At 36.4% G+C, this 12517-nt stretch overlaps 1 long non-coding RNA gene across 5 annotated transcripts in view; it reads left to right on the forward strand.

The window, feature by feature from the left end:
* The window catches only part of LOC141577127 (uncharacterized), a 257231-nt gene that overhangs the window by 64133 nt on the left and 180581 nt on the right, over positions 1–12517 (forward strand). The gene's annotated exons all lie outside the window — the stretch shown is intronic.

Consider the following 12517-nt stretch of genomic DNA (forward strand, 5'->3'; position numbering starts at 1 on the left):
TTCTGAGGAAGTTGCTTGGAATAAAGTACTGATGGATAAAGAGATGGAAAATGAGTGGTTAAAACTCATGAACTGTAGTTTGAGAAAGTTCAATATTACCTTCTGTGAGCTTCCAGAAAGAGGAAATAGAGTGAGAGAGATACTATCCAAAGATACAGTGGCTGAGAGATTTCCATAGTAAATGCAAGGCTTGAGTTCTCAGGTGTAAGAAGCAAAGCAAACCCTGAGGAGGATAAATAAAAATAAATCCATACCTAGACATGTAGATGAAACGCAAGAAACAAGAAAGAAGCAACTTGAGGAAAGCCACTGTCTAGACTGGAAGACATTTTGGTAACAGAAGATGATCGAATATATCTTCAGAGTGCTTTGGAGGAGAAACAAACTCCAACCTGGCATTCTATATCCATATGAAGTAATATTCAAGAGTAAATGTGAAATGAAAGCTTTGTAGATAAGGATGAAGTTGATCGCTTGAAGAGATTTGCAGAAGGAACTACTAAAATATGTACTTCAAGAAGAAAGAAACTGAAAGCTGAAGAAAGGAGTGAAGTACAAACAGGAAAGTGCTAAGACAGAGGAGAATATAGGAGATCAGCTTAAATAGCAATTTAGTGGGGATACAAGCAGGCAGGTCATGTTAGAGTCTGGGGATTCAGCTTAGCACTTGGCAACATGAAGGATTCAGGTAGAAAGAGACTGAGCAGCAGGAGTGAGGAACTCAGTGTCTAGGTAATGACAGGATTCTCACTGGGTAGGACCAAACACCAAGACCTTCATGTTTAGACAACACATTCCAAAATCACCTCCTTTACATTCCAATTGGGGTCTTAGCTGTGGAAAAATGGGACTTGGGTCTTAGCTCTCAGAGAGCTAGATCAAATGCACAAGGGTAAAGTACATTTAACAACATTTGAAGTGAAGCATGCATATGGAGGTATGACTATGGTTCAGGTATGAAGTCACTCAATGATTGAGGATAAATGTCAGACGAGAATGTAGACATTTGCCATTTTGTGTCACCTTGATATGGTTGGCTGGTTGGTTTTGGCCAACTCCTGACCTTTGAAAATTACTTAAATCTAATATCACTGTATTATAGTCAGAAAGCCAGTGGTCATCTACATCTTTAACTTTGCTGTTCTCTGCGGGATCACAAGTGTGGAACATAAATAGTGGTATGTTTCTATGTAGATTGATCCTTTGTAGCAACTTAAAATTCATAGTTTAGTATTTTAATAGCTGAAAATGAGGTAACTTATGAGTTTTTTTTAACACAAGTTTTTTGCTTTATAACGTGCTCTTGAGGTCAATAAACTGAATTTCATTACAAATATTATTGGCAATAAAATATATTTTAAAAACCCAAAACAACCAAACCCCTTTTGCCCTGTGACTTCTTCCAGATCACTTAGTGGAGGAAATGTTGTGAGTCTTAACCTGCTCTGACTCTCATTCCCCTCTTTTCGGTAACAAGCTGGGTTGGTTGGAATCCTCTGCCCTATGTGTGATAGTGTCAGGCAACCCTGACCAAAATGGTGAGGATCTGAATTTTCCTGACATCTTTTCTAGTGGCTGATGTGGCACATGAGAAAACTGTTGTACTATGTTGGTATTAAAAAAATATTGTAGAACTGAATCTAATTGACATGGAAAGATGTTCAGAATATATTAGGTAAAAAATGAGGTTATACACGATGTGTAACAGTGCAGTAGCTTGTCGTTGTTGAGTGCTTCTCATGCACCAGGCAGTGTGTTACGGTGTTTCTGTGCAGCTCTATTTTACAGATGAGGAAACTGAGGTGAAGAGAAGTTAAGGTCACCCACTTAAGTGGTGCACCTGGGCTTTGAATGCAGTGCTAGCTGATTCCAGAGCCCCTGTTCTTAGGCTTTGCTGCCCTTTGTGTGTGACATGAGCACACGTGGTGGGAAGATTCTGACTTAGGGTCATCATACATATGTGGGTAGAAAAGGGTCTGGGCCAAGGCAGCATGCCAAGATACTGGCAGCAGCTGTCTCTCAGTGACTTTATTTTCTTTCATTTTTCTCTAACTTCATATTTTCTATACTGGGCTTAGATTGCATTTGAAATAAGAAATGATATAAAATCTTACAGAAAAGTGTAATAGATTAAAAAAGGAATAGGGGTATAATTTTAAGTCAGAAATGAGTAAGAAATTACTGTTTTATAGTATATATGGCGAGTATGGAAGTAGACTGTCCCGCTTAAAGAGCTTTTATCTGTGTTATAGGAAATTTTTCTTTTTTTATGCACTTTCTAAGTTTCAAACAATAAGTATTTATAACTTTTTAAAAATTATGAAGGCAATTATTTACTGTGGTTTAGTGGTTCAGGCTGAGGTTGCATTAATGGAGACCTGAGAGTTTGTTTTTTTTTTTTTTCTCCTATTTGAGGAAACTTAAATTACTGTTTTTGGGTCTTATTTTGTTCATCTACTTGAAAAAGGCATGCCGTATCTTAAATTACAGGCTCATTGTAAGAACAAAAACTCCTTTGAAAGATAGATTGATAAACACATTTGTACGATCGATTTTTGATTAGTGCCATTTAATCTTTGTTCTATGATTCTAGTGTCAAATTCTCCCAATAACAACTCTGATATTGAATACATTTAATAAATTTAAGTTTTCTATGGTACTCTGTATGAAAACTTTGAAACATGCCATTTGTAAATGAAAATTAGTGATTTAAATTTTAAATGTTTTCATAAATTATGGATTATCAATAAATTTATATTAAATATAAATGCAAATTAGAAGAGTGTTACGTATGAATGCAGTAATACAGTAGGCAATAAAAGGCACCATTTTGTGAGAATGGCCCTTGTATACAGCAGGGCCCAGGAGCCATTTCTCTGTTATGCCATCTTGACTTGTTTTCATGGAGTTCTGCAAATCTTGCCACCTCAGAGCTGCTCTGCTTTTTGTCTGTCCCCAGGTTTGCATGTTCAGCTTTTCCTCAAGTCTGTTTTCTGGTATGCCACCATTTGCTTAAGTTAGCTGTAGTTGCTTTTCTTTGAGCAAACAATATTCAAACCTTTTAAATGGGAGGGCTTACTAAGCACTGCCAATAATGTTGAATTGCAGTATAAGTTAAAAATTGTACAGATTCTAAAGGTAAATATTTCAAGACAAGCAAAGGAACATATATTGATTCTGAATGGACATGTTATTCATGGAATTACAGTAAACGGAATTGGTCTTTGCCTATTCTGACTTTGTTTTCATCTTTCCAGACTTAGTGGAAAGTGAGAATTCCCTTACCTTGCTTTAGGTGCTTATGTGCCTCTATCTTCCATCCCTCTTTCCAAGACTCTGCTGCGTTCTACAGCCATGCTTCTCCGGGCCCGCCAGGAGCGGGCTCATGCCTGCCTGTTCCTGTCTCTCTCGGCTTACTGTTTTTGAATGGCCATTGTACTTCCTTCCCTATCTCGTTAGGGTTTCCTACCTGCAATCTCTCTTCCCATTTTCAGCAGAATTTGTCCTTTCTTTGTGCGACAGCACATGTGGTCTACGTTTAGGATGTGGACAGTGTCAATAGGTGCCTTTTACAGGTGGAGACATCTAGAAAAGATGGTGTATTAGAATAAGTGTGCCTTTGTGGTTCTTAAGCTTCTATTTTATTCATCTTTGGTAAGCAAGGAGGCTTAATGTATCCTTTCATGACAGGTTTTTACTTTACAGTTATATTTTATTCTGTAGTGCTTATTCCTCATGAAAAATTGCACGCATGGGTTAAAACGTATCCTACCAAAGTATATGTTGTGAAAAGGATCTACTTTTCTGTTCCTCAGTCCTCTGGTCCCCTCTGCTTGAGGTTGTTACTGTTCCCAGTCTGAATATTTGTTCAGTGATATTTTATGTGTAGAGATATATGCCTGTCTTTACTCCCACTCTGGCTTTATACAAATAGTAGCATACTGTTACATACTTGGGAGACTGGCCTCAGAATAGTTGTCTTTTTTCATTTAATAATGTATCTTAGAGATCATTTCATATAAGCAAATACAGATATATTTCATTTTAAAATACCTACATAAAAAATGTGCTTTTCAGCCATTGGATGTAGTATATTGACATTATAATGTGATGGTGTCATGACTTTTAGAGCTGAGTTCAAATCCTGGCTCTGCCATTTATAAGCTGTGTGACCTTGGGCAAATTACATAACCTGTCTGTTTCAGTTGCTCATTTATAAAATGAAAAGTTAATATCTCTGCACAAGGTTTTTTATAAGGATTAGAAGAGTTAATGTATGCAAAACATTTAGCAGAGTGTCTTGCTTTAATAAATCATAAATATTATTGTGCTAATTAATTTTTCAGATCAAATGAACCCCTAATGTGTTTCTCTTTCTTCAACTAAAATAAAATACACAGAAGGCATTACATGTTTCTTGACCTTTTGACTTTAGTTGATTGTCCTTTTCTTCCAATCTGTTTTTTATATTCTCTGCCTTTTCCCCACCTTCTCCCCTATGAATAATGTTATGTATTTCTTTTACTTTTGAGGTTTCTTGGCTTGCTGATGACTCTACTGACCTATCATACCCTTCCTGCTGTTGCGTTAGGTACCATCAATTGTTGTTTAGCAAAAAACCTCAACAGAGAAGGATTATTTCTCTTGATGGTACTCTGGAGTGAATTTAATATTGGCAATCAGATTTACTGAGGTCACTAGACAGGATGAATCTTTTTGTGATTGGGATTTCAGCTGGGGTAGAATTGAGATATGGACACAGGTGGCAGCTGGCAGAGAGTAATAGATGTGGGCCTGAGATGCCTCCACAGCACTTCAACTGTGGGCCTGTCTGGAGGCAGTGTGAGGAGGCGGGTCCCCAGGGACAGTCGTGACAGGGAGTGTGTGTGTGTGCATGGGTGGGGGGTGGGTACAATGACCCACTGCTAACTAAAACTCTCAGGGGTAAGTCAGAGGCCATGGATCCTCACAGGGAATAGTACAGAGTGTGATGTATTTTTAAAAAGGAAAAAAAAAATGTGTGTATCAACTAGATGAGCTACATTACTAAGCTATTTTAATGTTCTGCTTCAGGGTGTAAACAGTCTGGCTGCTGGAAGCCCCCACCCTTTTCCACAGGGGAGGCATGAGTCTCTCTTGCCAGGGACCTGCCAAGCTGTCATGCTTGGAGAAGTCAGGATTAGTGCACCCAGAACACTTGTGTAGGGCCTTTTAAGGTGATTGAGTGCCCAGAAGAACATCTGAGGACTTAGCTGACCAGTTTAAGGTATTAATTCACATCAGTTTGATTTCCTCTGTATCCACTGGCTGGTGTGGCCTAAGCAAGCTGGCTTATTACATTTTAGAGGTTTCTTTTATCCTCTCTTCAGGAGTGTGTTTTCTGGCCTCTTGGCCTTGATATGTTTTCACTACTTGGATGATACATACATGAACTGTTTGATAATCTTAATGTTTTTGCCCCTTTTGAGTTTCTGTCATATGCTGTGGCGATGAAGAAGGATCTGTTATCCACTCCCAAGGTACCTGGTGATGGTCTGTGTGTCCCTGGCCTGTTTATTGCCAACTCAAATAGCTTTTCTGACGTAGAACTATAATCATTGAAGGGAATACGTAGACATGTAGCACTTGAAATACATTTCAAACGTTCTCTTCAAGGATTTAACTTTTGTTACTGTTCCTCTATGTTAAAAACCTGATATCCTCTTCCATTTGCCTAGATCTAACCCATTCTTAGCAGTCTTTCTTTTTTTATTTACTTTTCTGAAAATTTGAACATTTAAAGAGATGATGAGTCAACTCTGTACCAAAGCTTTCTGAGAAAGCAAGAAAATGAATTTTATTTTAGAATTGCCCTGGAGTGGTGGAGGTTATGGTGTGGCAGAATCATAATTCTTTTGCCTTTTGAAATGATTCTTCCAGATTTATTTCTCCTTGCCCTATTCTATTTTGATGTGTGGGTTTAAGAAGCACCAGATGCTTCTGCTTCATACACAATTTCCCCTCTCTCCCTACCCCTCTCACATGCATTTATGTACTGAAAGAGTTAGACATTCTAATTTCCAGACATCTTTGCCCTCTTCTGCAGTTACAGTGTTGTTGTTGTTGTTGTTTTTTTTTTCTTATCCCTTGTTCTTCTTTACATACAATACCTTGAACTCTGGAGAAAGCTACAAGTTAAAAAAATAGATTTTTATATTATACAGAATAAGAACTCATGTTCCTGTAAATTACTGCTTAGCATTTGGAATTGTGTATTTCAGTGTCAGAGGTCCTTCTTAAAAAAAAAAAACTGGCCTTGTTTAACATTGGTTTTTTTTTTCTTGGTTGGTGTATGAAAACCTTAAAGATAGGGGAAGCATTTTGACTAATTTTTGTTCTTTACAAATAAGTCATCAGAAATCAAACCAAATCTATGATGCCAGTTCATGGCCTTTGTAGATGTTAGTAAAAATATCCTGTATTTTAAGCAATTTCTCTGTTTTAAATAATAATTACAGCAATCCCAGAATAAGTCCTGCTTGAGGTATGAAATTGTTCAACTACTCATCTTTATTAAGAAATCAAGTAAGACCTTTCATATATCTTTTGCTGCTTATAGAATAAGACCAGGCTTTATATATAGGGTTATGCTTGACAAACAAAAGTTTAAAATAATGGTTTTGATAAATCTCAGGAATTAGAGAAGTTAGTACCTTGGTGCCGAAGGAACAGTGTGGCTAAAGCTAAACTGTCTTACTTTATAAACCCTGCACTCGAGGACAAGTGAATGTAGCCTGTAGACTTTGACAGAGAGGATCACAAGTTCTGTGTTTTTCTTCTGAAATGTAACTTTTGCTAACATAACAGGATACAGGGATATCTTACTGTGCTAAAACTTGAAGATCTATCAGAGCTTATCTACTAAAGAAAGGCTTTTGGAATGAAAACTATTAAGTGTATTTATCATACATGGAAATAATTTTTTTCTGAAACTTGAAAATCTTAAAAAATCCAGAAGAAAGATGATGCTATAGAATTTTTTTTTGACAGATTGCTTAGAAGCCTCAAAATCAAAGTCAAAATGAATTAGAAAGTCATCTGTGGTTTTCCTAGGTCATTAAGTTTGAGTTGATTTGTTGCAGTGCCAATGATGGGGTCCTGCTGTTTAGGCTGTGGGCAGTGAGTTTGGCCTGTCCTGCTACCCCTGGCTCTGGAGTCTCAACCCAAAAATGTAAATGAGGTGAGGGTATCAGAACCTGTCATGCTGTTGTAAGAACTCAAAAAAGCCACACTCTTAAAAAAAAAAAAGAAAATAAAACAAAACACACTTAAAGGTACTGTAAAGAAAGTACTTTGCAAAGAAACACTAGTCATGTTGTAACAAAAGAGAAGTTATTTTTTAAAGCTTAGATTTAATAAAACTAATGTGGAGTTGTTTTTGACTGCTTTGTGAACATATTTATCAGATTCAAAAGTCAAACCATGTAGGAGTGTCTACAGAGAAGTCTTACTTACACACTTCCCTTCAGTCTGTTTGCCCCCTCCCCTGTCGGAGGTAGCCATTTTTATTAGCTTATTTCTTTTAAAAATATTTTTTAAAATTGAGGTGATATTCACATGATACAAAATTAACCATTTAAAAGTGAATCGTTCAGTGACATTTGGCACATTCTCAGTGTTATTCAGTCACCACCTCTGTCTAGTTCCAGAACATTTTCATCACCCAAAGGGAACCTGTACCCATTAGCAGTAACTACCAGATCCCCCTACCTCCGGCCCTTCCCCCTCGGCAACCACAAATCCACATTTTGTCTGTATACATGTACGTATTCTAGGTATTTCATATGAATGGAATCATACAGTATGAAAACTTTTGTGTATGGCTAATTTCACTTAACAGTGTTATCAGAGTTGATCCATGTTGTTGCATGCATAAGTACTTCATTTCTTTTTATTCCTAAATAATAATCTATTGTATGTGTCTGCCACAATTTGTTTTTCCATTCTTCCAGTGATCATTTGCATTGTTTCCACCTTTTGGCTGTTGTGAATAATGCAGCTATGAAATGCATGTATGTGCATTTGAGTACTTGGTTTTATTTCTTTTGGGTATATTTCTAGGAGCAGAATTGCTGGATTATGTGATAATTATATGTTTAACTTTTTGAAAAATTGTCAAATTGTTTTCCACAGTGACTGAACCATTTTAGTCCTACCAGCAATGTATGAGAATTCCAGTGTTTCCATATCCTTGCCAGTGCTTTTTTTCTCCTTTGTAATCCTAGTAGGTGTGAGTGGTATGTCTTGGTCATTTTGACTTGCATTTCCCTAATGATTAATGATGTTGAGCATCTTGTCATATGATCGTTAGGCATTTGTATATTATTTCTGGAGAAATGTTTCAAGTTCTTTGTCCATCTTTGAATTGTATTGTCTTTTTGTTGGATTGTGAGAATTCTTTTTATATTCTAAATACTAATATGATTTGTAATTTTCTCTCCTTCTGTTGTTGGTTTCTTGCCTATACTTCCTGTGTTCTTTTTGCAAATACAAGTGGATATACACACATATTTTTATTTACCCCAGTCATATATAAAAGATGGCATATTACTTACAATATTTTCTGTAACTTGAATTTTTTCGACCTAACAATGTAATCTGGAAATCTCTCAATATTAGTACATAGGGATTCTCTCTTTTCTCCTTCCCCCCTACCCGCTGTCTTTGCATAGTACCTCATTGTATGGATATACCATAGTTTAGTCAACCTGTGTCCAGATTGCTTAGGTCCCATTTCCAGTCTTTTACTATTCCAAATAGTCCATATTGCATAATCTTACATGTGGGTAATTTTACACTTGTACTGGTGTATCTGTGTGGTAGATTTTTTGAAGTGGGATTTCTGCAGCAAAGGCCCAGAGTCTTAAATATGATATCTTTGAAAGCGAAAATGACTTATTCTTACCTGAGTTTTTTCTTTAGTGCTTCAATTACATTTCATCATTTCTTTATTCCTGTGAGAACTGCTGTAGAGTGTTGGGGTTATGGCTTACTCAGGTCAGTGGCTGCCCCTGTTACAGGTACCTCTGAGTGTTTTACAGGAGAGCATTGTTATGTTTTGTATACATGGGTAATCCTCTTCAACTAAAATATAAACATTTAAGTGAATATCCACTTTGGATTTTGATTCTTGATCATAGAAAACATCAAGAGGATCTGCACCAAACTGAGGAATAGTGTCCCTCTTCTTTGCCATAACATACTCTTACCTACATTCAACTTTTTGATTATTATTTTCCTTTATGAAATGAGAGTAGTTGCAAAAATTGACTAAAATATTATAAAAGTCTGCCATTGTTACTGCTTATCATTTCCTTTTATTACATTACCTTCTTGTCTGTGCTTTCCCTCTTTGAAGGATCAACTCAGATACATTCTCCTTGATGGAATCTTCCCTAATTTACCCAATCTAGAATAGTACCCCAACTTTCATAGCATACCTATAAGTTCCATTTAGTATTATAGTTATGTACACATAAACTCTTATTGTAGTATATAGATTCCTTGATTCTGGAGAGTGTGTCTTTCTCAGAACTTTGAACTTGCATCATGCTCAATCAATTATAGCTGATCATTTTGAGGGAATTAATCTGTAAAGTTTTATGCTGTTCCCTCCCTTTCCTTAATCTCCTAAGTGTAGACGTTCCCCCAGGGTTTCATCTTTGGCCTTTTCTTCCTTATAATCTTATCTACTCTTTGTCAGCTGCCATTTCTAAACGATGACTTCATCTGTATCTCCTCATTCCAGCCTCTGATCTGAGGTTTGGGTCTGATTCATCCTACCCGAACCTCAAATACAGTAATCTCTCAAGCCAGAGTTGACATTGCATCATCTAGTACCACCTCTGACCTATAGTAAACATGTATTTTGGAAATAAATTCATAAATGAAAGTATTTTCCGTCTTTTTCTGACTTCCTTTTAAAAATGTGACTCAGACCTACTTTGCCTACCTATAAGCAAAATAAAAAAACTGAGAGAAGTAACAACTGATACCACAGTGACACAAAAATATCAGAATACTATGAACAATTATATGCCAACAAATTGGACAACATAGAAGAAATGAATAAATTTCTAGAAACAGATAGCCTTTCAAGACTGAATCAGGAAGAAATAGACAGTCTGAACAGACTAATTACAAGCAGTGATAATGAATTTGTAATTTAAAAATAAAATCCTAGCAAACAAAAGTCCAGGATTGGGTGGCTTTACAGGGGAATTCTACCAAACATATAAAGAGGAGATAATATCTGTCCTTCTCAAACTATTCCAAAAAGTTAAAGAGGTTGGAACACTCCCAAATTGATTCTATGAGGCCACCATTACCATGATACAAAAATTAGACAAAAGACACTATACAAAAGAAAATTACAGGTCAGTGTTTGTGGATATAGATGCAAACATCCTCAATAAAATGTTAGCAAACAGAATTTAACAATATATAAAAAGGATCACACACCATGATCAAGTAGGGTTGTTCCAGGGTTGCAAATATAGTTCAGTATTTGCAAATCAATGTGATGTACCACATTAACAAAAGGAAGGATAAAAATTACATATCATCTTAATAGATATAGAAATTACATATCATCTTAGTAGAAAAGCATTTGACAAGATTTAACATCCATTCAAGATGAAACATTCTCATCATAGTGGTATAGAGGGAACATATCTCAACATAATAAAGACCCTTTATGACAAACTCACAGATAACATCATATTTTCAATGGGGAAAAGCTGAAGGTCTTTTCTCTAAAATCAGGAATAAGACAAGGATGCCTACTCTTGCCACTTCTATTTAACATAGTATTTTAAGTCCTAGCCACAGCAATTAGACAAGAAAAAGAAAATATGGCCAAATTGGAAGGGAAGAGGTAAAACTGTCACTATTTGCAGATGACATCCTGTGTGTAGAAGACCATAAATCTTCAACCAAACAACTCTTAAAACTAATAAATGAATTTGGTAAAGTTATAGCATACAAAGTTTATATACAGAAATCTGTTGCTGTTTATATACACTAAGAATGAACTTATCAGAGAACACAAGAAAACAATCCCATTTAAAATTGAATCAAAAGGAATAAAACACCTAGGAGTAAACTTAACCAAGGAGGTGAAAGGCCTACATTCTGAAGAATAGAACTCATTGATGAAGGAAACTGAAGATGATACAAAGAAAGATACCAATGTTATTGGCTTGGAAGAATTAATATTGTTAAAATATTCATACTACTCAAAGCATCTACAGATTTAATGCAATCCCTATCAAAATACCCATGACATTTTTCACAGAACTAGAACAAATCCTAAAATTTATATGGACCAACAAAAGACCCCAAATAGCTTAAGCAGTCTTGAGAAAAAGAACAAAGCTGGAGGTATGATTCCTGACTTCAGACTACACTGCAAAGCTACAGTAATCAAAACAGCATGGCACTGGCACAAAAACAGACACATAGTTCAATAGAACAGAATAGAGAGCCCAGAAATAAACTCTCATACTTATGACCAGGTTAATCTATGGCAAAGAAGGCAAAAATGTACAATGAAAAAAAGTCTCTTCAATAAGTGGTGCTGGGAAAACTGAATTGCTACATGTAAGAGAATGAGATTAGAACATTTTCTCACACCATATACAGAAATAAAACCATTGTTTCCACAGGAAGATATTTCATATACATTCCCTGTTTTTCTACTGCCTCAAACTGAATGTGGACTCCACCTACTGTCTGGGCAATTTTAGTGACTAACAGCCTTTTCAAAGAATACCTTGGGGATGACTTTTTAGTCTTAGAAATTTTATTTGGCTTTCCAAAGCTTACCAAGTTGAGCCTAGGATTAGAAGCTCTTCACCTGCCTCTAGACGTCACTAAACACCTTTCCAGCCTATTCTCTTATTCTTCTGTAACCTAGCCTGTTTTAGCTAGTATTTTCCATCTTTTGGTGTCACCATCATCCACTGAGTCACTTCAGCTAGAATCCTGAGATTCATCTTGAATCTGCCTCTTCCTTCCTGACTCTTCCTCCTCCCCTGCTGCATCCAATTAGTTTTGAAATCCTTTGGATTTTACTTCTCTAAATATTTCTAAAATCTGCCTTCATCATTCTAACTGATTTTTCTCCCCAATTCTTGGTCAAATCCAGCCTCCACATAGCTTCCAAAACAGAAGTCTCACCATGAATCTCTGCTTATAATGGCTCTTACTGAGACCTTTGGAGATCTTCATAATCTGAGCCTTGTCTCCTCTGCTATGTAATCTCTTCTTGGTTTCACCTGGGATTCTCAGAATATTGAATTGTGCTCCCTTCTCCCTAGCACGCTATGTTGTTTTTACTTCCTTGCCTCTGTTTTGCAGGTCCCTTTAGCTCTGAATGCTGCCCCTAGCCCCCTTCTCTCATCCCATCTTTGGCCAGGTAAACTTGAGCTTATTCCTTGAATCTCAGCTCAGGTATCACCACATCTTTGCAGCTTGT

Source organism: Camelus bactrianus, chromosome 3, assembly GCF_048773025.1.
Source record: "Camelus bactrianus isolate YW-2024 breed Bactrian camel chromosome 3, ASM4877302v1, whole genome shotgun sequence".
NCBI lineage: Eukaryota > Metazoa > Chordata > Mammalia > Artiodactyla > Camelidae > Camelus > Camelus bactrianus.